The 27,822-nt window shown below is 48.0% G+C and overlaps 1 protein-coding gene and 1 long non-coding RNA gene across 2 annotated transcripts in view; one reads left to right on the plus strand and one right to left on the minus strand.

Annotated features, from left to right (window-relative positions):
* The window catches only part of myocd (myocardin), a 303,397-nt gene that overhangs the window by 200,377 nt on the left and 75,198 nt on the right, over nucleotides 1-27,822 (minus strand). The gene's annotated exons all lie outside the window — the stretch shown is intronic.
* Nucleotides 5,416-26,570, plus strand: LOC140394835 (uncharacterized). Its single transcript, XR_011936027.1, has 3 exons — nucleotides 5,416-5,493; nucleotides 11,724-11,825; nucleotides 26,043-26,570. It is a non-coding gene; the product is annotated as an uncharacterized lncRNA (long non-coding RNA).

The raw sequence follows: 27,822 nt of genomic DNA on the forward strand, positions 1-27,822 counted from the left end.
GTGCACATTTCGGTCAGCTTGACATCTGCCTATGATATTCTCTTCTAGGTTTTAAACAAAATCATCTGTTGCGGTATACTCCACACCAGAGCCGGACTCACCACTAAGGCCCTTAGTGTAGCCTTCAATTCTGGCCCACTCCTTTCCTTTGCAGCGCATCAGGATGAATATATCAACTAGATTTGTTGATACAAATTATACTCTTCATCAGTTTTTACCCCTCAGTTTTCATTCGTTTTTCACAGTAACACAAATGCTTTCCTCCAAGTTTTACAAGTGTTTTTTTTCCCTCTGTCCCTCTCTCCATTCCCTTCTCCTTCCCTGAAGGCATCAGCTCATTGTGCAGCACATGATACTACCGATGTCCTCTTGATGTTGCCCCGAGTGTCTTTTCTTTGCCTGCGAGCCCAAATGGTGAGCGTTGGCAGGCTATCAGGGACAGAGTGCATCACATCTGAGCCTGAATCTGGTATTCACTACTGGTCACAGAACAGCAGTTAGGGACAGCTGTGTTGTCTGATCTTTTCCCTTTCCTAAATTAATTGCAGGACACCGACTGATAGCCGGCTGAGGACAGATAGTTCTTTAAAACTTGGGGAATTGAACCTGGAATCTTATCAATCTTTTTGGCTCACTACCGCACTATGCTGAGTGAGTCACGGAGAGAGTGTTGATTCTGCAAAAGTTGATAGTTTTCAAAATGTAGCCAATCAAATCAGACTGAATTCCAAATTATATGGCCCATCATTTAAATGGGATGTTAAACTCTCTCAAGGAATAGTAAAAGATCCAATGGCAATGTTCAAAGATGAGCAAGAGAGTTATTTAATTAAATTAAAAAAAATATAATGACTACATTTCACATTCTTTACTTTGGCTGTAATGCACTTTGGAACATCCTGAAGTTTCAAAAGAGGGTATGTAAATGCAAACTAATTCCTTTCACTATATATACTACGTTACTTTCAAAAAGGACACAATATATCTGATCAGGTCCTCACATGGCTTTCAAAGGAACCTCAAAATAATGACAAGTTTTATTGATTGCATTGCAGCATACAATATAGTCTGGATTATCAACCTATTCATTAAATTATCAAGAGTTCTCCTCCCTGGGTTACCAGAAGACCATAAGACATAGGAGTGGAAGTAAGGCCATTCGGCCCATCGAGTCCACTCCACCATTCAATCATGGCTGATTTCAACTCCATTTACCCACTCTCTCTCCATAGCCCTTAATTCCTCGAGAAATCAAGAATTTATCAACTTCTGTCTTAAAGACACTCTACGACCCGGCCTCCACCGCCCTCTGTGGCAATGAATTCCACAGACCCACCACTCTATGGCTGAAGAAATTTCTCCTCATCTCTGTTCTAAAGTGACTCCCTTTTATTCTAAGGCTGTGCCCCCGGGTCCTAGTCTCCACTGCTAATGGAAACAACTTCCCTACGTCCACCCTATCTAAGCCATTCATTATCTTGTAAGTTTCTATTAGATCTCCCCTCAACCTCCTAAACTCCAATGAATATAATCCCAGGATCCTCAGACGTCCATCGTATGTTAGGCCTACCATTCCTGGGATCATTCGTGTGAATCTCCGCTGGACCCGCTCCAGTGCCAGTATGTCCTCCCTGAGGTGTGGGGCCCAAAATTGCTCACAGTATTCTAAATGGGGCCTAAATAATGCTTTATAAAGCTTCAGAAGTACATCCCTGCTTTTATATTCCAAGCCTCTTGAGATAAATGACAACATTGCATTTGCTTTCTTAATTACGGACTCAACCTGCAAGTTTACCTTTAGAGAATCCTGGACTAGGACTCCCAAGTCCCTCTGCACTTCAGCATTATGAATTTTGTCACCGTTTAAAAAATAGTCCATGCCTTTATTCTTTTTTCCAAAGTGCAAGACCTCGCACTTGCCCACGTTGAATTTCATCAGCCATTTCTTGGACCACTCTCCTAAACTGTCTAAATCTTTCTGCAGCCTCCTCACCTCCTCCATACCACCTGCCCCTCCACCTATCTTTGTATCATTGGCAAACTTAGCCAGAATGCCCCCAGTCCCGTCATCTAGATCGTTAATATATAAAGAGAACAGCTGTGGCCCCAACACTGAACCCTGCGGGACACCACTCGTCACCGGTTGCCATTCCGAAAAAGAACCTTTTATCCCAACTCTCTGCCTTCTGCCTGACAGCCAATCGTCAATCCATGTTACTACCTTGCCTCGAATACCATGGGCCCTTATTTTACTCAGCAGTCTCCCGTGAGGCACCTTATCAAAGGCCTTTTGGAAGTCAAGATAGATAACATCCATTGGCTCTCCTTGGTCTAATCTATTTGTTATCTCTTCAAAGAACTCTAACAGGTTTGTCAGGCATGACCTCCCCTTACTAAATCCATGCTGACTTGTCCTAATCCGACCCTGCATTTCCAAGAATTTAGAAATCTCATCCTTAACAATGGATTCTAGAATCTTGCCAACAACTTAGGGTACGCTAATTGGCCTATAATTTTCCATCTTTTTCCTTGTTCCCTTCTTGAACAAGGGGGTTACAACAGCGATTTTCCAATCCTCTGGGACTTTCCCTGACTCCAGTGACTTTTGAAAGATCATAACTGACGCCTCCACTATTTCTTCAGCTATCTCCTTTAGAACTCTAGGATGTAGCCCATCTGGGCCCGGAGATTTATCAATTTTTAGACCTCTTAGTTTCTCTAGCACTTTCTCCTTTGTGATGGCTACCATATTCAACTCTGCCCCCTGACTCTCCTGAATTGTTGGGATATTACTCATGTCTTCCACTGTGAAGACTGACGCAAAGTACTTATTTAGTTCCTCAGCTATTTCCTTGTCTCCCATCACTAGATTACCAGCATCATTTTGGAGCGGCCCAATGTCTACTTTTGCCTCCCGTTTGTTTTTAATGTATTTAAAGAAACTTTTACTACCATTCCTAATGTTACTGGCTAGCCTACCTTCATAATTGATCCTCTCTTTCCTTATTTCTCTCTTTGTTATCCTCTGTTTGTTTTTGTAGCCTTCCCAATCTTCTGACTTCCCACTACTCTTTGCCACATTATAGGCTTTCTCTTTTGCTTTGATGCATTCCCTAAATTCCTTTGTCAGCCATGGCTGCCTAATCCCCTCTCTGATAACCTTTCTTTTCTTTGGGGTGAACCTCTGTACTGTGTCTTCAATTACTCCCAGAAACTCCTGCCATTGCTGTTCTACTGTCTTTCCCACTAGGCTCTGCTCCCAGTCGATTTTCATCAGTTCCTCCCTCATGCCCCTGTAGTTACCTTTATTTAACTGTAACACCTTTACATCTGATTCTACCGTCTTTCTTTCAAATTGGAGATTGAATTCTACCATATTATGATCACTGCCTCCTAAGTGTTCCCTTACTTTAAGATCTTTAATCAAGTCTGGCTCATTACATAACACTAAGTCCAGAATGGCCTGTCCCCTCGTGGGCTCCATCACAAGCTGTTCCAAAAAGCCCTCCTGTAAACATTCAATGAATTCCCTTTCCTTGGGTCCACTGGCAGCATTATTTACCCAATCCACCTGCATATCGAAGTCCCCCATGATCACTGTGACCTTGCCTTTCTGACATGCACTTTCTATTTCGTGGTGCATTTTGTGCCCCTGATCCTGACCACTTTTAGGAGGCCTGTACATAACTCCCATTTAAGTTAGATGGGCAGCATGGTCAGCGCAGCCTTGGAGGGCCGAAGGGCCTGTTCCTGTGCTGTACTATTCTTTGTTATTTGTTTATTGCTATTGTCCTTCATGACGACCGACATGTGCGAGGTTGGATTTCTGTTTGCACAAAAACAAAGATGGCACAAATGAATTGGCTGAAGTTTGCACCTGATATGCGCATTACCCTCTCCTCCTTTGAACCTGATTCAAGTGAGATCCTGAGGACCAAGCAGGCTTCCCTTTCACTTTAAAGATAAGCAAAGGTGGCGTGTGAAGGTAGGTCAGTATGGCCTGCGAAACTTGGCCAGCGAGGGTCCCAAAATTTGGCTGCTTGGCAAAAGTGGGTCCTGGGAAAAAATGTTAAAGAAACATTGACTTAACTCATTGCAGTAATTTTCTACCAAAAACTGCAAGTTTTTTATTATTTAGCTGCACTATGAAGTGGTAATCATCGTAATATGCTTTTAAGTGATAGCAGCGAGGGTTAATGTGTGACTGGAAAAAAGTGCCACTCATGGTGCGATGTAGAGAATCATGTGATCATAGACTGTATATTGTTGAGTCTGGAAGGAACCTGCATAGAAACAGTACCCATGCATGGTAGTAACTTGGATAAGTACATGGTATGGGTTACTAATAAACCAAACGATCCTAACAACAGTAATTATCAACAATTTAATGGCATTTCCTATACAGTCTTAGACAAGTCACTTCTTCAAGAAAATTAGCAATGGCTCATGTCTACCGACCCAGATTTGAATGATCAAAGTCAGCACTTGTCAGTTTTTCATGATCCAAATCAATCAAACCACATTGGAACTTGACCAGGGATCAAATTCAACCGTAGTTCAGACTATACAATGCTATTTCTTTGGGTTTGGTATTGAATGTGTTTTAATAGTGAATGTCAATGATTTATTGGTTGATTCAAAATGAAGGGGCCAATGTGATAATACTTGATTGAAAGAACTGCACAGCTTCATTCTCAATTGAAAGAATGTAATGCCCCACCCAGTGGTGGGCTGGGATGTGCGGGGGAGAGGTGAGTGGGAGTGGTATTTAATTAGGCAGGAAAATGTGGGGTGAGAGTCTATCACCTTCCCAACTCCATCTGATTACGGGCAGAGATTCTTAGGTCCCCGAGCCACTCCTTGGACAATTAAGGGCCGCTGAGGGAGGGGAGAATGCACATGCCAGGTGGTGAGGCTGCCAGGCATTAGCAGGCCCGCCTGCAGGCTAGGTATGGGCAGCCCTCCTGTTTGGATACACTTTGCCCAACAGTGGGCTTTGCCAATGGCATTGGCAATGGTCGACCCTGAGACAAAACTCTCCTCCACAATGATCCCACTGTCCCCAATATGCCACCAACATAATGTATGCGCAGTGATCAGTATAACAAAATACATTATTTAGCCTGTATCTATTTGACATTATTGTACTGGGCTTTGTGGCAGCTACTGAGTCAGAAGTTTGTGTATTCAAGCACTACTCTTCAAAGGCTGATCCTTTGAACTGATGATTAACTTTTACCAGTCCAGCAAACTGAAGCCGTGTTTACGTGTTCATGGTCAACGTGTAAAGTCCCATGGTATTACCTGAACAGCATAAAAGCAGAAGTAGGCACATCAGGCATTCAAACTGTTCTGTAACCCAGTTAGATCAGAAATGATCTCCACTTCAACTACATCCAGCTGTCTTGCCTGGCAGTATTAGGAGCAGAAATTCTTCACAGCACCACTGCTCAGAACTGTGGGCTGCGGATTTCTACTGAATAATTATTTCAGGTACATGAATGGAGTTGTCTTTCCCTTATGTCGCTGCACAAGTGTTTGGAACAGATGATATTGCCACTATATTATACATTTCTGAAAAGAACTGGGGCCCCTAAGAGTGGGATTACATTTTTTACCTCTTTTCAAAGATCGTTGACTTATTATTGAATTTTCCAATGGTTTTCACAGCAATGTGAATGGTAGAATTTATGAAAATGGAATCTGTACAATTCAAAATGAATGAAGAATATCTCTAATTCCTTTTCAAATTTCTGCAGTTAATTAAATCCTCCCTGGGTTACTGATGGCAGTAAACTGTTACTCCTGGACAGAGGGTTGAGGGTGCATATGAACAAGACTAACAGTTGGAGGTACAGACTAATGGGTTACCCTCGGGAGGGCCTGTCTTAGCCCCAACCCTGTTCAACTGGTCACCAACAATCTATCCCCAACCTGTCTTGTAAGATTATCTCTGCAGATGACATCCCAGAGCCTGCCCTCCCTTTTGAGAGCTGGCTGGTGGTGAATTAACCTGAGGGTCACCACATTGCAGGCGAGGGGCAAATATATGAAGAGTGAAGTAGAACAGGCCAGGATGTAAACACTGCAGAGAGATTTGCAAGTGACACAGACATTGTGAACAAAGACTTTGGCAGACGAAACAGACTGAAAGCTGTTCTCTCTCTCACTCTCTCTCGTATCAATGGCCACCCTCCCCTATAAAATTCATAGAAGAGATGGTCATTTGGCCTGTGGCATCAGTGCTTGCTCTTTGCTTCAGAAATCCAGACCTAATTCTGCTGTCATGCTTTCCTGACATGCACATGCATTTTGCACATATTCTTGGGATAGAAATCCATAAATGTGTGTCATTTTGCCGAGAATAGTGTGGTGTGAGTGAACCAAACAACTTCTGGCACAAAGCTATTGTTGCAGAAATCAAGGATGCAATCAAGTTTTCTAGCCCAGGGATTTCTTCCTCAAAGAGCAGGTTGTTATGGAAGCTTGCCCACACACATTGATCGAGAATTTATGGGAATTTATCTCGAAAGATTTTCAACGAGGCAGACAGACTGAATTCCTTTTTTTCCCGCCTGCCCGTAAGGGGTGGTGTTTTAATTTTTGAAATAGATTGTGGTGTGTTTATCCAGACCCCTTTTTTGTGAATCAATTGTAAAGTGACTCGCAGCAATCTCTTGGTTAAATCACAAGTATTGTTCAATCATATGTTCAAATCCAGTTGGGGTGGAGTTGGGGGGAGGATGGCTGTCGCAACTACACACACACCAGCAGACAAGAAGAAGAAAGAAAAGAAAACAGTTTTACAACTGGGAATGACTTAGAACATAAAGAGAACTGTCATAATATACACATCAGTATATGATGGTGCAGAGACACACACTGACTGACACACTGCAAGACCAATCAACACACACAACACAGCAGCCCATCACCAGTTAGGGCACGGTCACTATAAAGACAGAGGGCACTAGTTTTCCCGCTCACTCGGGATGCAGCCTCGGAGACAGACAGAACCCACAGTCAGTAGCACAAACATCCACCATGTGCTAGCAGTATAGGCTGGTCAGGTTAGGCATAGGTCTTCAGTCAATCTAACATAGTGTATACCCACAGTGCAATTATGTTTAACAGCTCTTAGTTAAAGAAAATAGAGTTGTACTATTACAAGTGTTGGTAGCCTGTCTATGTTACTGCTAAGGTAAACGCAGTCTCCACAGATCCAGAGTACCCAACACATCAAGAACAAAGATCTGGGGCTGGATTCTCTGAGCCCACGGTGGGTCGGAGAATCGCCAGGGATGCGGGAAATTCCCGCCACGCCTCTCCGACACCGGACACGATTCTTCGGCGACCGAAGATTCGGCGGCAATCGCGCCCGCGTGGTCGCCGGTCGGGGGCCGCTGAAAGAGGGCCGAGTTCCGCTGAGTGCCACCTGGCGGGAGCTCAGACCCACGGCGGCGGTGGTCATCCTGGTGGGGGGGCGGGTGGGATCTGACTCCGGGGGGGGAGGGGGGCGACCTCCACGGGGTCCAGGCCAGCGTTCGGGCGCCCGCAATCTGGAGGGGGCCTACCTCCTTCCGCGCGGGCCGGTGTAGTTCTCCGACATGTTGCTCCGCACCGGCACAGAGATGGCATTGATAAATTCTTCATTTCTCGAGGAATTAAGGGCTATGGAGAGAGAGCGGGTAAATGGAGTTGAAATCAGCCATGATTGAATGGTGGAGTGGGCTCGATGGGCCGAATGGCCTTACTTCCGCTCCTATGTCTTATGGTCTTATGGCAACCACGCGCATGTGCCAGCGCAGAGATGGCAACCACGTGCCTGCGTCGGCGTGGAGTCGGTAACCACGTGCATGCACCACCGCGGAGGCGGCCGTTGCGCATGCGCGGACTCACGCCGGCCGTGCAGGGCGCCTTTCGTCGCCGGAGCAGCGCGCAGCACTCCGGCATCGTGCTAGCCCCCTGAAGACTGCTAAATTGCTGGGCCAGGAGGCCCGTTGGTGCCAGTGTATACCACTCCGGTGTTTACACCGGCGTCAACACTTGGCCGGGATTCTCCGAAATGGGGCACGATTCAGCGACCCCGTTATGCCCAGCACAGATGCAGGTGCAATGGATGAATTGTATGAGAGCCCAGAATCGGACTCAGCAGCAGGCAAGGGGCAGATCCCGAGTCACTCAACTCACTCCACCGGCAAGATCTGGATCTTGCCTTCGCTGGATGAGATCCAGATCTGCATATTTAAATCAGTCATTATTCACCTGGTGCCCGGAGTCAACAGCCAGACCTTGAGTCCTCACCGGGGTGTTGTTTAGAACTGGTTCAGACAAACGTGAACCAGGCATGGCGGCACCTATGGGGATCTCGCAGGTCAGGGTGGCAGGCTGGCAATGCTTGGGTAATAGGCTGGCAAAACCATTGTGCCTGAGTGCCAGGTTGGCACTGCCGGGGGTTGGGCCCGGGCGGGGGCTTGCTTGCCCATTGGGGGAGGGTGAGAGTATTCTAGGGGTTTCTTCAAAGTTGGTGACAACATCGCAAGTTGAGGTTGGAAGAGACTTTATTGTTCCATAGGCGATGACAGGAATCTTCCGGAGAAGCAGGCTTTGAGGAGGTTTAGACTTAAGGCAGGCTCTCTTGTTAACCTGAAGTCTGGTTTTGGTGCTCACAGACTGCATGTGTCACAGCAGACCGCTCAGGGAGTCCAGGAATGTCACATTAAAACTTTCCAAAAGCCAGAGGATCTTATATCATATGATGCTGCCCATGGATCAGTCAGTTTCAGGTTAACAATCGGTTTCTATGGGCGAGATTTAATGGCCATGTCCCGCCGGAATCAGGAAGGGACATGGCCGATAGATCCCGGGAGAAGCCTCTTCCAGGATTCCCGGCGGTCACTACGCTTCGCAAGATCTAATCTAACCCTGTTGCCTCACGGCGCCGAGGACCCAGGTTCGATACCAGCTCTGGGTCACTGTCCGTGTGGGGTTTGCACATTCTCCCCGTGTTTGCGTGGGTTTCGCCCCCACAAGATGTGCAGTGTAGGTGGATTGGCCACACTAAATTGCCCCTTAATTGGAAAAAATGAATTGGGTATTCTAAATTTAAAAAGAAAAAAAAAGATCTAATCTAACTCATTGTGGGCGGCACCCAGACTTGCAGAGTTAAGTGGGTTTAAAAACTCACTTAACTCTATTGATGCCAGATGGAACGGCTACCGGAATCTACCAGCCTCGCCAAGGAGACCCCAGCCGGGCACAGTTTAGTACTGGTTCCCACAAACGGTGACCAGGTGGAACAGCACTTTGAGGGTGGGCATTCTACCAGGCGATCTGAGCAGGGTGGCAGACTGGCACTGATGATGTCACCTCAGCACCTTGGCACTGCCGGCCTGGCACCCTGGTAGTGCCGCTAGTATGCCCAGGTGGCACTGACAGGGACACTGCCAGGGTGCCTGGCTGGCAGTGTCATGAAAATGAAATGAAAATCGTTTATTGTCACAAGTAGGCTTCAAATGAAGTTACTGTGAAAAGCCCCTAGTCGCCACATTCCAGCGCCTGTTCGGTGAGGCTGTTATGGGAATTGAACCGTGCTGCTGGCCTGCCTTGGCCTGCTTTCAAAGCCAGCGATTTAGCCCTGTGTTAAACAGCCCCTTGTGCGTTATGATGCCCGGGTGGTATTTTGTCACGCTGGCGATAGGGCCCGGGTGTACGATGCCTATGTGAGGTGGGGTGCCATCAGAGCTCCTCAGTGCAGGAAATGACGCTAACTGCGGCCTTGGGGGGGGCCCAAAAACACAAGCATGCCATTAGATAGCGGGGTCATTCCTGGTGCTTGACCCTTCTAATCTCACCCAGAATGGACTCTGTTTTCTTTTGGTTAGATCGTGCCCTATGTCTCTGATCAAAATCTATTGTTCACCTCAGGAGTTAGATGGTGGCTATTAGCATATCCACATATACAATGAGTTTCTATGACTCTCTCTCTTTGTTATAAGTCCAAGCTGGGGAGACAGACTGGGTGCTGCTCCCTTGTTTTATGAACTGTAATGGGTCCACACAATGATAGATGTGACATTCCACAAGGATGAGGGTGAGCTTTGTCCTGTAATTACAGTTGGAAGTTTCCCAGCACTGTAGCCAACTTGCAAATCATATGCCTCGTAGCAGCCATGTTTTTGGTCCAACGAAGTCAAAATTTAAATAAGCAAATGGTAAGGTTTGAATTAAAAGTTTGTGATCTCTTTCATGTCTTATAGACATGACACAATTCACTATGATTCTGAACTGTTACTTTGCACAACCTTTTATTTTGTCCTTAAAAATGAACAGTTCCATTAAATGTTAAGCTTTGCAAATAACTTCTTCTCAGAGACTGATTGTCTTTCATGAACAGGTGGGTGGCGCAGTGGTGTTGTCACTGGACTAGTAAACCAGGTTCAAATCCCACCACTGCAGATGGCGAAATTTGAATTAAATTTGAATTACATTTTTTAAAACTCTGGAATTAAAAGTCTAATATAGAACATACTGTGCAGAAGGAGGCCATTTGACCCATCGAGTCTGCACCGACCATTTAAGCCCTCACTTCCAGCCTATCCCCGTAACCCAATAACCCCTCCTAACCTTTTTGGTCCCTAAGGGCAATTTATCGTGGCCAATTCACCTAACCTGCACGTCTTTGGACTGTGGGAGGAAACTGGTGCTCCCGGAGGAAACCCACGCAGACACTGGGAGAACGTGCAGACTCTGCACAGACAGTGACCCAGCGGGGGATCGAACCTGGGACTCTGGCACTGTGAAGCCACAGTGCTATCCACTTGTGCTACTGTGCTGCCCTAATGATGACCTTGAAACCATTGTTGATTGCCATAAAAACTAATCTGGTTCACTATTGTGCTTTAGGGAAGGAAATCTGCCATCCTTACCTGGTCTGGCCTACATGTGACTCCAGACCCACAGCAATGTGGTTGACTCTCGATTGCCCCCTGATGGGTAATTAGGGATGGGCAGTGAATGCTGGCACAGCCAGCGATGCCCAGGTCCCAAGAACGAATAAAAAATAATTATAGATAATGTGCAACTCTATAAATAAATGCTCATTAAAGTTTGTAAAGATTGGCTCCAGTTCTATCCTTCACCACCTGACTTTCTGGAAAATACACATGAGAAGACAGATTAATTAGCTAAAGGTGAATGTCGAAAACTAAGAAAAATCTTTTCAGACAGAAAAGTAAGATCCTATAAGCCATTGTAGAAAATAACAGAAAATAAATGTGAAGAGCTGGGGTTTGATTATTTTCTGATGCCTTAGTGCCTGAGCCATTTGACCAGTGGAAGAATTAAGCTGCTCCGCGGACTTTGGTTACGTCCGTACCAAAGAGGAAACAAGATCAGGGCTTGGAGTTGTTGCTCCCTTCATAAAGTAATACCAAAAGTAAAGTATTTTGTAAGATAGATACTTGTCAGCTGGATAGTGATGAAGATTTGGACCTTCTATTAGAGTTTTTGGACAAAAGCTACAGGAAAAGGGATTAGTTAAATGGCGATGAAATATGGTCAGAATTTAATAGATTTCAGAAAACAGACATACTTCCATGGGAGAATATATCGCTGGTTTTAACACATCGTATAAAAGATTAACAGCATTCAGTGGGGATCGTCGGAACAGTGCTAGCATTTAAACTGTTGGATTGTGCTAATGTGTCTCATTTTGGTTCCAGGTTCTAACTGGTGTTTGGTTCTCCGAGTGGGAGACATTGCTGCTTGGTGTCTTGAAAGGTTTCCTGGGTGAAGTCATTTCCTTCAACATTCATGGAACAGAAGTAACATTCTACGGTGATACAAGGATTAGAGGACTCAATGATTGTCAGGTTTTGAAATGGTTAAATACTGGGTGCAGGAGGCAATATAATGGAATTGTTAAAGGCACGCAGAATGAGGGTGACAGCACCTTTAGTGGATCTGGCTATTACAGCAGAGGACAGAATTAGAATAGCAATAAGGGGAAAATAAACCCCAGGAATGTCCAAGGAGCAGTTAATGAAAAGCAGAATACTGCAGATGCTGGAAACCTTGAATAAAAAACAGAAGGTGCTTGAAATACAAACATTCAAATCAATGAATTAGGAACAGGAGAGGCCACTCGGCCCGTCGATCCACCGATCAATAAGATCATGGCTGACCTGATTGTGGCCTCAATTTCACTTTCCTGCCTACCCCCGATAACCTTTGACACATTGTTAGTCAAGAATCTACCTATTTCTGTCTTTAAATTATTCAATGACCCAGTCTCCACCGCTCTCTGGGGCAGAGAGTTCCAAATACTCACGACCCTCTGAGCCAATTTTTTTTTTTTAGTCTCCATTTTAAATGAGAGACCCATTATTCTTAAAGTATGTCTTCTGGTTCTCAGCAGGTTTGGCAGCATCTGCAGAGAGAGAAACAGAGCCAGGTCAGACTTTTCTTCAGTCCTCATGCTGTTTGTTTGGTGATTCTGCAGTCATGGGCAGGGCTACTCTCAAAAAGAACATCGTCCCAAAAGGGAACAAAGTCCCCGAGCGTTGAATCTCGCGAGGCGTTGCGAGCCAGGTAGATCCCAGGAGTGGGGTCTTCCGGCTTTCAACGGCCACGCTGCGGAGCGTGGCCAGTAGATAGTGCCCACAGGTTGAAGAACTAATGGTACTTGTCTAAAACTAAACTTCCTGTATTGAGTCCCATACGAAGTTCCACTCTTCCTCTCCCTGTTCTCATACTTACACTGCTTCCCAAGGCATTATAGTTAAACCCTTCACCGTGTCTTCAAATCCCTTCCTGGTCTTATTCCACCATGCCTTTGCAATTTCCTTTGTCCTGTGAATTTTGTGCATTGCACTCTTGGTGGGAAAGCCTCCATGTGTCTTAGCCTTACCTGTCCGCAACCTCTTTCCTCAATCACTCCACCTTTTGCTCCTACTTTGAAAACCTTCTTTAAGACTTACATTTTCGGTGGTGCTTTCAGTTATCCCTGTTAGTATCTCCAAAACCTTGCATCTGTCCCTTTCGCCTGCTTTTACATTAAAGGCACAGCATAAGTATAAGTTGCTGTTACAGTTCTGCAGCCTATCTCTAACCTGCATTCTTGGTTTGCATGATAGTACAGAGAGCAGAGGATTGTGCAACTTGATCTTTACTTAAAAAAAATGTTTCAGAAACTAATTTCTTAAACATCTTTCAAAAACATTTTTATTTGCTCCAACATCACCTAAATTGGGCACAAGCCAGTTTGCTGAGAAACATTTGGTTCCAAATCAATTGTTCACCCTCTTTCAACAGCACAATTTTCTGATAGGGTGTGTAAAAGGAAGTGCATTCAACTAGGAGCAAGGACACATAACCCAGCAACCAAAGACTGATTGAACATTTGTATTTATTTGGATGTCCTGCCTGCCTCCCAGCTGAGCAGAAGGCAGGTCAGTCTGGTATTAACCAGGGCCTTGCGCTGTGTTTACAATTATATCCAATCTAGTATTTATTCAATGCCTTCAATGGTGTTACAAGAACATTTGTAACAAGCAATACAGTTTCTACCAATACCTTTAAATTTAGCTGGGAATATGCTGGAAAAAGAAAGTGCCATCAGATTTTTAAACATAATTTCAAAGGACATCATTTAAATGAAGAGAGTCTATCAAACAATCTCTTGTTCATTGTATAGATGAATATTGCTGCCATATATAATTATATCCAGTATAGAAAAAAGGCTATAAGCAAAACTACAAAACTGTATTTCCAAAAGAAGAAATTCTGCTTACAGTGGCCTGGGCCCATTTCAGCACTGGAACTGTATATTTCATTGGTGCAGGTATTTGATCAATATGCGCACCAGATAATGCTCTTCTGAGAGGCTGTAAGTAGACAGCTGTGAACTGTGTTAGCACAACAGTTAACCTTGCTGTACACTTCCTCTTTTTATTAAACATGGACATGTGAAATAGGAGCAGAAGTAGACCATTCGGCCCCTCGAACCCACTTTGCCGGTGGTGAAGGCTGCTCATCATTGGCTGCCAGCGGGATCTTCCAGTCTTGCTGATATCTACGCTTTAAATATATTCAATGATAGATCATCCAAAACCCTCGGTACAGAATTAGTGCTGTGTATCTTCTCAATATAAAACCCACGGTAACGATAACAGTGACATTGGTTTCACTTCCAGTATTCTTTTCTACATAAGCAAAAGAGAGATACAAATCATTGGAATAAATAAATTCAGAGCTAACGGGTTGTATCCCTACTGGAGATGTTCCACCTAAATAATTAAAGCAATTATTCTTGGTGTTTTTCAATTCAGCCATTGAAATGTTAAAAATGGACAGGTTGGGGTAGATCTTGACTTTGTGTGATAGTCTAAAATGGGTTATTCCCATGAATTATAATTGGGAGACATGTAAAGTAGGCTTCTCACTTACTTTTTATTGCCCCATTTTATTCAAATACATGACATCAATATCTATCTAGTAAATGCCAATGTTAAAAAGCATACAGAAAAGTCCAGTATGCTTGCAATGTCTATATTAAGTCTACCGTTACTATTTGATTAGCTTTGTAAGACTTTTTGTCCTCCGATCTTGAGTCCGCTCTTCTGAAGGTGCTGCTATCTTATGATGCCATGATACCAACCTCCGGCACCTCGTTCAGGTGCCATTTCTTCAGCTGAGCACAATTGCACAACTCTATTTCAACAGAGATTTTTAATTCAGTCCCAGGATGTGGGAGTCATTAGCAGAGCCCAACCCTAATTGCCCTCGAGAAAGTTGGGGTGAGCCACCTTCATAGAATTTACAGTGCAGAAGGAGGCCATTCGGCCCATCGAGTCTGCACCGGCTCTTGGATAGAGCACCCTACCCAAGGTCAACATCTCCACCCTATCCCCATAACCCAGTAACCCCACCCAACACGAAGGGCAATTTTGGACACTAAGGGCAATTTATCATGGCCAATCCACCTAACCTGCACATCTTTGGACTGTGGGAGGAAACCGGAGCACCCGGAGAAAACCCACGCACACACGGGGAGGATGTGCAGACTCCGCACAGACAGTGACCCAAGCCGGAATCGAACCTGGGACCCTGGAGCTGTGAAGCAATTGTGCTATCCACAAGGCTACCGTGCTGACCTTCTTGAGTACAACTGAGCAGCTAGTTTGGCCATTTCAGCGGGCTGTCGAGTGTCAGCCATGTTGCTGTCGGTCTGGAGTCACATATATGACTGCCCGAGAAAGGATGATAGATTTTGTCTAAAACACATCAGTGAAGGAAATCCTGTTTATTGCAATAAAGGGCTTTACTTCTGTTGCATGTTTGAAGGTGAATGGTTCGCTTAAAGTTGAGCTTAGGTTAGCTCAGGGAAGAGGAGAAACGAGAAGCAATTTCTTTCCTCTCAGAGGGTTGTGCGACTTTGGACCTCACTGCCTCAGAATGCGGTGGAGACGGGGTCATTGAATATTTTTAAGGTGGACATAGAGAGATTCTTGTGAGGCAAAGGAATCAAAGGTTAACAGGGGCAGATGGGAATGTGGAATTCGAAACACAAACAGATCAGCCATGATCCTGTTGAATGGCAAAGTGGGTTCGAGGGGCTGAATGGTCTACTTCTGCTCCTATTTCACATATCCATGTTTAATAAAAAGAGGAAGTGTACAGCAAGGTTAACTGTTGTGCTAACACAGTTCACAGCTGTCTACTTACAGCCTCTCAGAAGAGCATTATCTGGTGCGCATATTGATCAAATACCTGCACCAATGAAATATACAGTTCCAGTGCTGAAATGGGCCCAGGCCACTCTAAGCAGAATTTCTTCTTTTGGAAATACAGTTTTGTAGTTTTGCTTATAGCCTTTTTTCTATACTGGATATTGACTGCTTCTGCTTAATGATTCAACTCACCACATGATTCGCTAAGACACCACTGTAAGAGTCCTTCCTGTTTATTTCCTTTGTTCCCATTTCTTAGATTTTATTTTTATTATTTTGGTCTATGAACCCATAATCGGGATGTGCCTTTAAGGAGAAGAATCAAAGTTGAAACTGATGTGTTGGGTGCTCTGGATCCGTGGAACACATACAGGCCACCAACACTTAAAATAGTGCAACACTATTTTATTAAGTTTGAAACTGTTGAACATACTTTCACTGTGGGTTAACACGATGTTAGATTAAACTAAAGACCTATGCCTGTCCTAACCAGTCTATGCACTCAGCACATGGTGAAGATCTGTGCTGTAAGCTGTAAGCTCTGTCCTTCTAGGAGGTTGCACCCCAATGAGCGGCAACTCTGATGCCCCCTGTCTTTATAGTGAGTGTGCTCTAACTGGTGTTTGGCTGCGGTGTTGTGTGTGTTGATTGGTCTTGCTGCGTGTGATGCGCAATCAATTACTCTCAAGACAAGGTGTGTCATAACTAATAGGCTTTAACCTGCTAGAACTCTTCCCCAGCAGCTTCAATACAGAAAGTGAAGGCTGCTGGGATGGCATTGTTCTTATACTCCGCCTCTCAGGGCGGAGCTATGTACATCAGCCAATGGTAGACTCCTGGGTCTAACCAATGGTGATCCACCTCTCAGGTACCGCAATACCTGGTATTACCACATTCACCCCCTATTAAAAAAGAGCCCGGCGGGGTGATGGCCAGCGTTAATAGTCGCCTTTCGCATGGTATGACCAGGTATGGAGGTACCGCGATGTCGAGGGTAATAAAGTGTTCATGGTGCAGCAATCAGTCGATCGGGTGGCCTGGTCGTCCTTCTGGAGCGTCTGGGCTTCGGCGGTGATTCTGATGGGGGTCCCAGCGGTTGCAACTCCAGGAACGTAATGTCGTCCTCCCAGGCAGCTTCGTCACCCCTAGGCGGCGCTGTTGGGGCGAAAGGTGGAAAGGGGGGGAAGGCACCTGTAGGGGGCATCGGTGTGTGTTCGGGCCTAGGCAGGGGCGGCGGGAGTACTGACCCTCCTGTTAGGTGCAGTGGGGAGGGTGGGGGTGGGGGCAATGGTGCGGGTGCGCCTGGGGCTCCGGCAGGCGCCAGGTCCCGAAGGGAGACCGTGTCTTGGCGGCCATCAGGGAACGCTACGTAGGTGTACTGGGGGTTGGCGTGCAGCAGGTGGACCCTCTCGACCAACGGGTCCGACTTGTGCGCCCTCACATGTTTCCGAAGCAGGATGGGTCCAGGTGTCGCTAGCCAGGTTGGGAGCGAGGTCCCGGAGGAGGACTTCCTGGGGAAAACAAGGAGACGTTCGTGAGGTGTCTGGTTCGTGGTTGTACAGAGCAGTGACCGGATGGCGTGGAGGGCCACCGGGAGGACTTCCTGCCAGCGGGAGACTGGGAGATTCCTGGACCGTAGGGCCAGCAGGACGGTCTTCCAGACCGTTCCGTTCTCCCTCTCTACCTGCTCGTTTCCCCGGGGGTTGTAACTTGTCGTCCTGCTCGAGGCGATGCCCTTGCTGAGCAGGAATTGACGCAGTTCGTCACTCATAAAGGAGGACCCCCTATCACTGTGAATGTATGCGGGGAAACCGAACAGTGTAAAGATACCCTGGAGGGCCTTGATGACGGCGGTTGTGGTCATGTCTGGGCAGGGGATGGCAAATGGGAACCGGGAGTACTCGTCAATCATGTTAAGGAAATACGTGTTGCGGTCGGTGGAGGGGAGGGGGCCTTTGAAATCCATGCTGAGGCGTCCAAAGGGACGGGAAGCCTTTATCAGGTGTGCCCTCTCTGGCCGGTAGAAGTGCGGCTTGCACTCCGCGCAGATCTGGCAGTGCTTGGTGACGGTCCTGACCTCCTCGATGGAGGTTGCGGGTCTTGAACAGCAGGACCATGACACCAACCCAAGGAGGGTGGCTGCGCAGAGGTGCGGCAGGACATACAGGCGGAAATTGTGGAATTCCCTGCCTTGGACAGTGAGGTTTGCTAGGCAGAACCCCTTTATCTCCACCGCGTGTGACCCGGAGGCCAGGGAGATCCTTTGATTTACGGGATGGGTGACAAGAGAACAGCGCCTTACCGTGTCAGGGTGAACAAAGCTTTCCGTGCTCCCAGAGTCGATCAGGCACGACGTCTCGTGGCCATTGATGGAGATCGTCGTTGTGGCTTTCGCCAGCGTCCGGGACAGACTCTGGTCCAGAGTCACCGAGGCCAGCTGCAGTAATGGAGTGTTCTGGACGGGCAGCATGTAGTCGGCTGTGCTGGGGGCCTGGGGCCCCATCCAAGATGGCGTCACCCATGGGTCGCACATGGTGTCCGGGGATGAAGAAGATGGCGGCGGCGAGGGACAAAATGGCGGCGCCCACCCGTCCAGCGTGGTGTCCGGGGGGGCAAAAGTGCCACGCCCACGGGTCGCACGTGGCCTTAGGATAGCGGAGTGGCGGAGAGCGCTGGGCAGTCGGGGCCTGAAAGGAGGGTTGCCGATAGTCGCAGGAGACCACGGCCACGGCGCGGGCCTGGCAGACCCCCACATAGTGGCCCTTCTTGCCGCACCCTTTGCAGGTGGTGGTGCGGGCCGGGCAGCGCGGGCGTGGATGATTCGCCAGCCCGCAGAAGAAACAGCGGTGTCCGGTGCTTGCCAGGACCATGTGTTCCCAGGCTTCCTATTTTGGAGACTCCTCGGCACAGTGTGGATCTTAGGAGCCGGTTATGGAAGGAGTTAGTTTGAGTGGTTAACTGGCGACTGGTGGATTGTCCAGGGTCAGTGTTCTGCTTGACAAGGATCAGTGATTGGTTCTTGCGTTGTGCTTTCTGAGAGAACTGGGCAGAAGTGTATAGACCTTGGAAGTAAAAGAAACACTCTCTGTCTCTCTCTCCCCTGCTTGCTGACGTGAAAGAACTGCTCTATTGTCCTGAAAGCAGTGAGTGCCTGGCACATCCTTTGCTGTCAACTTGGAATGAAGCTGAGTCTGCAAAGAAAATGGACAACCTTGCCAAAGAAAATCATCTCAAGCCTATAAGGAAGAAGCACCAATTAAAATGAGCAAAAGACTAAGGGTAGTTGAGGGCACCAATTTGATTGAAAAATTAGATTGCAAGTTTCCCGTTCTCAGTCCCAATCTACTGCGCACCCGAATATCCACCCTTACTGAAACAGATCACGCAACCCAAATGACGGCATGTCTGTAACAGTTTACTGCAAATCCAAAGGTTTAACTCAACAGATTCTCCTGATGACCCAAACAAACAAAAAACACTGATTTATTTTCCCCTTAAATCTTGAAATAACTTCCAAATGAATTCTTAGTAAAGACCTTGTAAACAGATGCACTACCAGGTCTCCTGTGGTGCTGCTCATGGTGAGTCAGAACGCTCTGTTTGCCCTGGAGCAGCTAACTCTGTGCCACTACCTTACAGAGCCTAATAAGTCACATTCCATTCTTATTAAATGCTATTCTGAAATTCTTATTGGTGCTTGGGGATGGAATTTCACAACTTTGTCTACTATTCTGAGAATAAATAGCCTTTGCTTTTTAAGTATTCCCTTATCTGGTGTTCATTGCGTGTCATTTGTAAAGCTTGGAATACATAACAATGCAATGTACACTCAGATGGGGGCAGTTAGCTGGTATTTAATAGTGCTGGGGGTAGCAAATGAGAGTTCACTGCAGTTGGGGAGTGCTCTTGCACTTTGGTAGCACTCGAGTCTGATCCTTGAGGATTGTTAGAAATGGGATGCAAGCCCTAGAGGCATCAAATGTCCGAAGATGTGCAGGATAGGTGGACTGATGATTTCCGGTGGCGGCCATGGAGCAATAGGTCGCACATTTGATAGCTCCCATCTGAAACGGACTTTCGGACCTTCTTTTTCCGGATTTTTGTGGACTTTATGAAATACATCGGTGGCGTGAGCAATAGTAAGGAGGACTCCTTAGTAATAGTAAGGAGGACTAGTAAGTGAGCAATAGTAAGGAGGACTCGAGTCGCCAAATGATGTTTGGACATTTATTAAAGAGAAGAAGTTGCACTCAAGTTAAAAGACACTTAAGTTTTGAAGATGGGAGGTGGCGGTGGTTTGTAATTGTGTTCTGTTTTAAACAAGCTTGTATTTAGTCTTGGGCGAGGCGCTTTGTTTAGCAGGGAGTTGATCCGGAGGGAGGAGGGGGGCCCTGAAGTTAGCATTATCCTTCGGGAGACTGGGTTTTGTTTTAAGTGAGTGTGTCTGTCCTGCTTTATGGTTATGTTAATATCTTCTTGAGGGCTGTTATTTACTTACTGGGGAATGTGATACTGGAAATAGTTTTTTTTTCGATGTGGGGAGAGGGGTCCGAACAATGTGATAGTTTGATCGGCACCAGGGGCGGGGATTATCGGGGTCAGCATGGATCAGCTGACTCTCGGAAGCGTGGTGGGGGGTGAGCTAGTGTTGAGTTGGTGTTTGATTTGGGAGATTAGGTTTCTGGTGCTATGGTGGGGGGTGGTTAGGGGGATTGGGGGGGGGGGGGGGCTGCTTTGCTGGCAAGGGAGAAATTATTTTCAGGGAATAAATGGGAGGTCGGGGCAACTGCTGCTTCAGGGGGTGCTCGGGGAAGCGGGGGGCGCGGGCTCGGGGCTGGCCTAAAAAGGGGGATGGCTAGTCGGCAGGGGGTGGGTGGGTGGTAGTCCCCCGTCCAGGCTGATTATGTGGAACCAGTGAAGAGAGCACACGTGTTTGTGCATTTAAAGGGACTAAAGGCAGACGTGGCAATGCTGCAGGAGACACATCTAAAGGTCACAGACCAGATCAGATTAAGGAAGGGTTGGGTTAGTCAGGTGTTCCACTCAGGGCTGGACTCGAAGACCAGGGGGGTAGCAATTTTGATCAGTAAGCGAGTGACATTTGAGGCTGGGAGAATTGTGGCTGATAAAGTAGGTAGGTATATAATGGTGAGTGGGAAGCAGGAGGGGGTCCGAGTGGTGCTCGTGAATGTTTACGCGCCGAACTGGGACGGTGTGGATTTTATGAGGCGCGTGTTAGGCAAAATCCCAGACCTTGAGTCACACAACTTGATCATGGCGGGGGGACTTCAATACGGTTATTGAACCTGAACTGGACCGCTCAAACTCCAGGACAGGGAAGAGGCCGGCGGCGGCAAACGAGTTGAAGAGCTTTATGGAGCAGATGGGGGGCGTAGACCCCTGGAGGTTTACACGGCCGAGGGTAAAGGAGTTTTTCTTTTTCTCCTACGTCCACAATGTTTATTCCCATATTGACCTCTTTGTTCTGGACAGGGCGTTGATCCCAAAGGTGGCGGGGACGGAATACTCGACGATTACAGTCTCAGACCATGCCCCGCACTGTATGGATTTGCGGCTTAGGGAGGAGAGAGGACAGAGTCTGCTGTGGAGACTGGATGTGGGGTTGTTAGTGGATGAGGTGGTTTGCGGGCGGGTAAATAAGAGTATCCAGAACTACCTGGAAACAAACAACACGAGAGAGGTATCGGCAGCAATGGTCTGTGAAGCCCTGAAGGCAGTTGTTAGAGGGGAACTAATATCGATCTGGTCTCATAGAGAAAAGAGGGAAAGGGTGGAGAGGGAGAGATTGGTGGAGGAGATATTTCGGGTGGATAGGAGGTTTGCGGAGGCTCCGGATGCGGGACTCCTGAGGGAGTGGCGCAAGCTATAGACAGAGTTTGAATTGTTGACCACAGGGAAAGTGGTAGAACAGCTGAAAAAGGCTAAGGGGGCAGTTTATGAGTACGGGGGGGAAGGCGAACAGGATACTGATGCACCAGCTTAGGAAGAGAGAGGCGGCCAGGGAGATTGGTGGAGTAAAGAATAAGGAGGATAACTTGGTCTTGGACCCGGAGAGGGTGAATGAAGTTTTTAAGGAACTCTACAGCACCTGAGTACCTGTGGGAGGCGCTAGGTAGGTTTGGGTTTGATGAGGACTTTATTCGGTGGGTGCGATTGCTGCTGGGGGTGGAGGGGGGGGGGTGGAGCACCGGGTCTTGCTCTATGCGGATGATCTCCTCTTGTATATTTCGGACCCACTGGAGGGGATGGGGGAGATCATACGGATCTTGAGGGAATTTGGCAGTTTTTCGGGGTACAAACTGAACGTGGGGAAGAGCGAGTTGTTTGCGATGCAGGCTAAAGGGCAGGAGAAGAGACTGAGTGAGCTGCCGCTGAGGAGGGTAGAGAAGAGCTTTCACTACCTGGGAATACAGGTGCCTCGGACGTGGGATTCGTTGCATAAGCTTAATTTGACCCGGCTGGTGGAACAAATGGAATGGGACTTTAAAGGATGGGACAGTCTCCCGCTGTCACTGGCGGGGAGGGTTCAGACCGTGAAAATGACGGTCCTCCCCAGATTTCTATTTGTAATCCAGTGCCTTTCCATCTTCATCCCTAAGGCCTTTTTCAAGCAGGTGAATAAGATCATCTCGGGATTTGTGTGGGCGAACAAGACCCCGCGAGTGAAGAGAGTGCAGCTGGAACGTGGTCGGGGGGAGGGTGGGCTGGCATTGCCGAACTTTTGCAACTACCACTGGGCGGCCAACATTGCCATGATTAGGAAGTGGGTATTGGGGGAGTTGTCGACATGGGAGCGGTTGGAGGCGGCGTCATGTAAAGGCACCAGTTTCGGAGCGCTGGTAACGGCACCTGTGCCGTTCTCGCCGGCCCGCTACTCCACAAGTCCGGTGGTGGTGGCGGCACTGAAGATCTGGGGGCAGTGGAGGAGACACAAGAGGGTGGAGGCGCGTCGGTCTGGACCCCGATATGTAATAACCACAGGTTTCCACCGAGCAGGATGGATGGCGGGTTCCAGAGCCGGCAGAGGGCAGGTATCAAAAGGATGGGTGACCTGTTTATAGATGGGAGCTTTCCCAGTCTGCAGGCGCTGGAGGACAAATTTAAACTGCCGCCAGGGAACGGCTTCAGGTATTTACAAGTGCGGACCTTCCTGAGGAAGCAGGTGGTGGCCTTACCGCTTCTGCCGCCACGGGGGATACAGGACAGAGTAGTGTCCAGTACCTGGGTGGGGGAAGGGAAGGTGTCGGACATCAACCAGGTACTGCTGGAAGCGGAGGAAACCCCAGTGGAGGAACTTAACGGGCAAATGGGAGGAGTGTTAGAGCCGGGTCTGTGGGTGGAAGCCCTAAGTAGGGTCAATTCCTCATCATGTGGTAGGCTCAGTTTAATCCAGTTTAAGGTGGCCCACCGGGCACACATGACGGTGGCGAGGATGAGTACGTTTTTCGGGGTAGGAGACAGATGTGCGAGGTGTGCGGGAAGCCCAGCAAACCATGTCCAAATGTTTTGGGCATGCCCGAAGCTTGGAGGGTTCTGGCAGGGGTTTGCCAAGGCAATGTCCACGGTGCTCGGTACGCGGGTGGTGCCGAGTCCAGGTGGCGATCTTTGGAGTGTCAGAAGACCCGGGAGTTCAGGGAGTGAAAGAGGCCGAAGTTCTGGCCTTTGCATCCCTGGTAGCCCGGAGACAGATCCTTTTAATGTGGAGAGACTTGGGTCAATGACATGGCTGGGTTTCTCAGCCTCGAGAAAATAAAGTTTGCCTTAAGAGGATCAATGCTCGGGTTCTCCCGGAGGTGGCAGTCGTTCGTCGACTTTCTTGGAGAAATTTAAAATGTCGGCAGTAACAGCTTTCCGAGGGGGGGGGGGGTGTAAGTGTTGTTTTATGTTATTTCATGTGGTCTGTGAAGATAGAGCCGATTGGGGAAATGTCTATTTTTTCACCATGTCAATGTTTAATGTTTATTGTTCTTTTTATGTTATTGTTATAAAATTTTACAAATACTTCAATAAAAATATTTTTTTGAAAAAGGATAGGTGGATTGACCATGCTAAAATTGCCCCTAAGTGTCCCAATATAATAATAATAATTTTATTATTGTCACAAGTGGGCTTACATTAACACTGCAATGAAGTTACATGTGACGGTTAGGTAGGGTTACGGGGAAAGGGCGGGGGAGTGGGCCTTGGTGGGGTGCTCTTTTGGAGGGTCGGTGCAGATTCAATGTGCTGAACAGCCTCTTTCTGCACTGTAGGCATTCAATGGATAAAATGGATAGCCCCCACAATGGGCACGGGGATTGTGATGTGCAATTAAGGGACAAGGATAAATAACAGTCTTTCTTTGTGTGGCAACTTATTAAACATCCTTTGGAAATCTAAGAACACATCTAATGGATTCCCTCTATCTAACCCTACAAGTTACATTCTCAGAAACTCTAATTAATTCATCAAACATGTGACGAAGGGGTCACAGAGGCTAGCAACAGCCCCTGGAGAGCACAAGTATTGGTAGTCCGGTCTGGGGAAAAGCAACGAATGGTGGTGGACTATAGTCAGACCATAAACCGTTTTACGCAACTCGATGCGTACACCCTTCCCCGCATAGCAGAAATGGTTAACCAGATCGCCCAATACCGGGTATTCTCCACCGTTGATCTAAAATCCGACTGTCATCAGCTCCCTGTCCGCCCGGAGGACCACCCCTACACGGCCTTCGAAGCAGCCGGCCGGCTTTTTCACTTCCTCAGGGTCCCTTTTGGCGTCACAAATGGGGTCTCCGTTTTTCAAAGGGCGATGGATCAAATGGTGGACCAGTACGACTTACGGGCTACATACCCGTACTTGGACAATGTCACCATCTGTGGCCATGACCAGCAGGACCATGACGCTAACCTTAGAAATTTCCTCCAGACCGCCCGGGCCCTCAATCTGACATACAACAAAGAGAAATGCGTTTTCCACAAAGCCCGGCGAGCCATCTTCGGCTACGTTGTGGAAAACGGGGTCCTAGGCCCTGACCCCGACCATATGCGCCCCCTAAAGGAACTTCCCCTTCCCTGTAGCCTCAAGGCACTCAAACAATGCTTGGGGCTCTTTTCCTATTATGCCCAGTGGGTCCCCAGATATGCAGACATAGCCCGACCACTCATTAAGACCACGGTTTTTCCCCTGACGGCTTAGGCCCGGTCAGCCTTCAGTTGTATCAAGGCCAATATCATCAAGGCCGCCATGCACGTGGTAGACGAAACCATCTCCTTCCAGGTATAAAGCGATGCATCAGACATCGCCCAGGCTGCTACCCTCAACCAGGCAGGCAGGCCAGTAGCTTTTTTCTCCCGAACCCTCACCGCCTCGGAAATTCGGCACTCTGCAGTCGAGAAGGAGGCACAAGCCATTGTGGAGGCCGTGTGGCACTGGAGCCACTACCTAACTGATAGAAGGTTCGCCCTCATCACCGACCAACGGTCAGTAGCCTTCATGTTTGATAACGCACAACGGGGCAAAATAAAAATGATAAAATTTTGAGGTGGATGATCGAACTCTCCACCTATACGTATGATATTACATATCGTCCGGGGAAGCTCAATGAGTCCCCAGATGCCCTGTCCCGCGCCACGTGCGCCAACGCGCAGAAAGACCATCTGCAGGCCACCCACGGTGACCTCTGTCACCGGGGGTCACCCGGCTTGCTCATTTCATCAAGTCCCGCAGCCTACCTTACTCCACCGAGGAGGTCAAGGCCATGACCAAGGCGTGCCAGATCTGTGCAGATCTGTACCGACCAGACAAGGCTCACCTGGTGAAAGCCTCTGGACCCTTTGAGCGACTAAGCGTGGACTTCAAAGGGCCCCTCCCGTCCACCAACCGCAACATTTATTTCCTCACTGTCATCGACGAATTTTCCCGCTTCCCATTCGCTGTCCCCTGCCTCGATATGACCTCGGCCACCATAATCAAGTCACTGCACAGCATCTTCACCCTGTTTGTTTTCCCTGCCTATATCCACAGCAACATCCGCGGTACATCGTTCATAAGCGATGAGCTGCGTCGGTATCTGCTCAACAAAGGCATCGCCTCGAGCAGAACGACCAGCTATAACCCGCGGGGAAATGGGCAGGTGGAGTGGGAGAACACAACAGTTTGGAAGGCTGTCCTTCTAGACCTACGGTTAAGATGTCTCCCAACCACCCGCTGGCAGGAGGTCCTACCCGATGCCCTACATTCCATTAGGTTGCTCCTTTACACGGCCATGAACGAGACCCATCACAATTGTTTGTTTGTCGTCCCCAGGAAGTCCACCTCTGGGGTCTCGCTTCCACGTTGGCTGATGACTCCGGGACCAGCTCTACTCCGGAGGCACGCGAGGACCCATAAGATGGACCCTCTAGTCGAGAGGGTCCAGCTGCTGCATGCAAATCCTCAATACACCTACGTCGAGCACCTCGATGGAAGGCAAGACACAGACCACCGTGCTCCCGGAAATACCCCCACTGAAGATGACCGTGTCCGCCACACCACCGCCAGAGCTGAGAAGGTCAACACGGACAATCAGACCCCCCAAAAGACTGGACATGTAATTCCACTTCTCCCCCGACGGACTATGCGTTTTTTTAAAAACAGGGGATGAATGTGATGAATGATAACTGCACCTTTAATCTCATGATCCCTTTAAGACCGGGTTTGGAACCCTGGGGGACTCCGCCTCTGGCTCCACCCCCCCAGGGAGCCATATACAAGGTAATGTTCAGTGGGCAGTGTGCAGTTGTGTGAAATTAAGAAAGAGCGTTGACTGGAATGTTGAGCACCAAAATGACACCACTGGCATCAAATACAGCAATGCTCACTGACTGACTTCATGAACTGTCCACCTGCATATTTCTGGCAGACATTCACTGTGACAATCTGACATCTGTAACCAATGTAGTGTCCAGCAATATTGCAGCACATATCAGCCGCAGACTCCATTTTGAATCGTTAATTGTACTTCTGGCACCCAAAGTACAGGTGTTAATGAGCCCTCAAGTTTGACAGTACAAGGAGTCCTCTGAACTGGCAGTACTGAAGACAGGGAGTCCAGGGTTTAGAATATCAGAAATATGAGGTTTGGCGCTGCAGTAGATTTGTGGTGTCTATCAGCAGTGAAGGAGAGACAGGAAGTGTGCTTGGCAGATTAATGTTTTGTGATTAGCTCCAGGACAGACATCTCTGCCATTCTTCCTTCCACTTACAAAAATGAAAAAGTACAAAGTCTGTCTGTTTCCCTCTTTCTATGTTTAAAGCTCTTTGAGCTCATTTGTTAGAAAATACAGTGACAATGGGCGGAATTCCCTGTTTTCAAGACTAAGTCTCGAGCTGGGCAGCACCGGTAGCGATTTTCCCGCTGGCCAGAATGGCAGGGTCCCGCACCAGATTCTGTGCTAACTTGGTGTGCTGGGGGGGTTCAAAGGTCTCAACCCCATATTTAAACACGAGTCCCAGACGCTCATATCACTCCCTCCAGCCCACCTGTCTTTACCAGAGCATGCAGGATGCCAGTGATATGCCATCAATGAACACACGACGAGTGGTGAACGTAACTGAGGCTTTAATACACTAAACAGAAAGCCTCCTGGCCTCTGATCCCGAACTGGATCAGAGGCGGAGACCAGCCACCCTTATACATGAGCCCATGGGGAGGAGCCACAGGCGGAGCCAGCAGGGACAAGCCCAGGCATGTAACAATACAATACAATACAATACAGTGGTTTACCACATTCACCCCGTTAAAAAAAAGAGTCCAGCAGGGGTGAAGTGGGCTTAAAGATCAAGTCTGTCGGGGGCCTTGGCCTTCCGCCATGATCGCCTCAGTCCCGGCTGTGGTGTGGGCACCGGAGTCGAGACCTGTGCGTCCGGGAGCATGTTGTCCTCTTCTTCACCCAGTTGTTGAGTCGGTGGAGGGGGGGGGCGTTGTATGGGCAGGGGTGGTGGTGATGGTCGCCAGTGGGCCTGCGGGTGCCAGTTCCTTAGGTAGGTAGAGGTGGGGGAAGGCGGTGTAGGGTCAGGGGTGGTGGTGATGGTCGCTGGGGAACCT

This window comes from Scyliorhinus torazame, chromosome 18 (genome assembly GCF_047496885.1).
Source record: "Scyliorhinus torazame isolate Kashiwa2021f chromosome 18, sScyTor2.1, whole genome shotgun sequence".
NCBI classification, from domain to species: domain Eukaryota; kingdom Metazoa; phylum Chordata; class Chondrichthyes; order Carcharhiniformes; family Scyliorhinidae; genus Scyliorhinus; species Scyliorhinus torazame.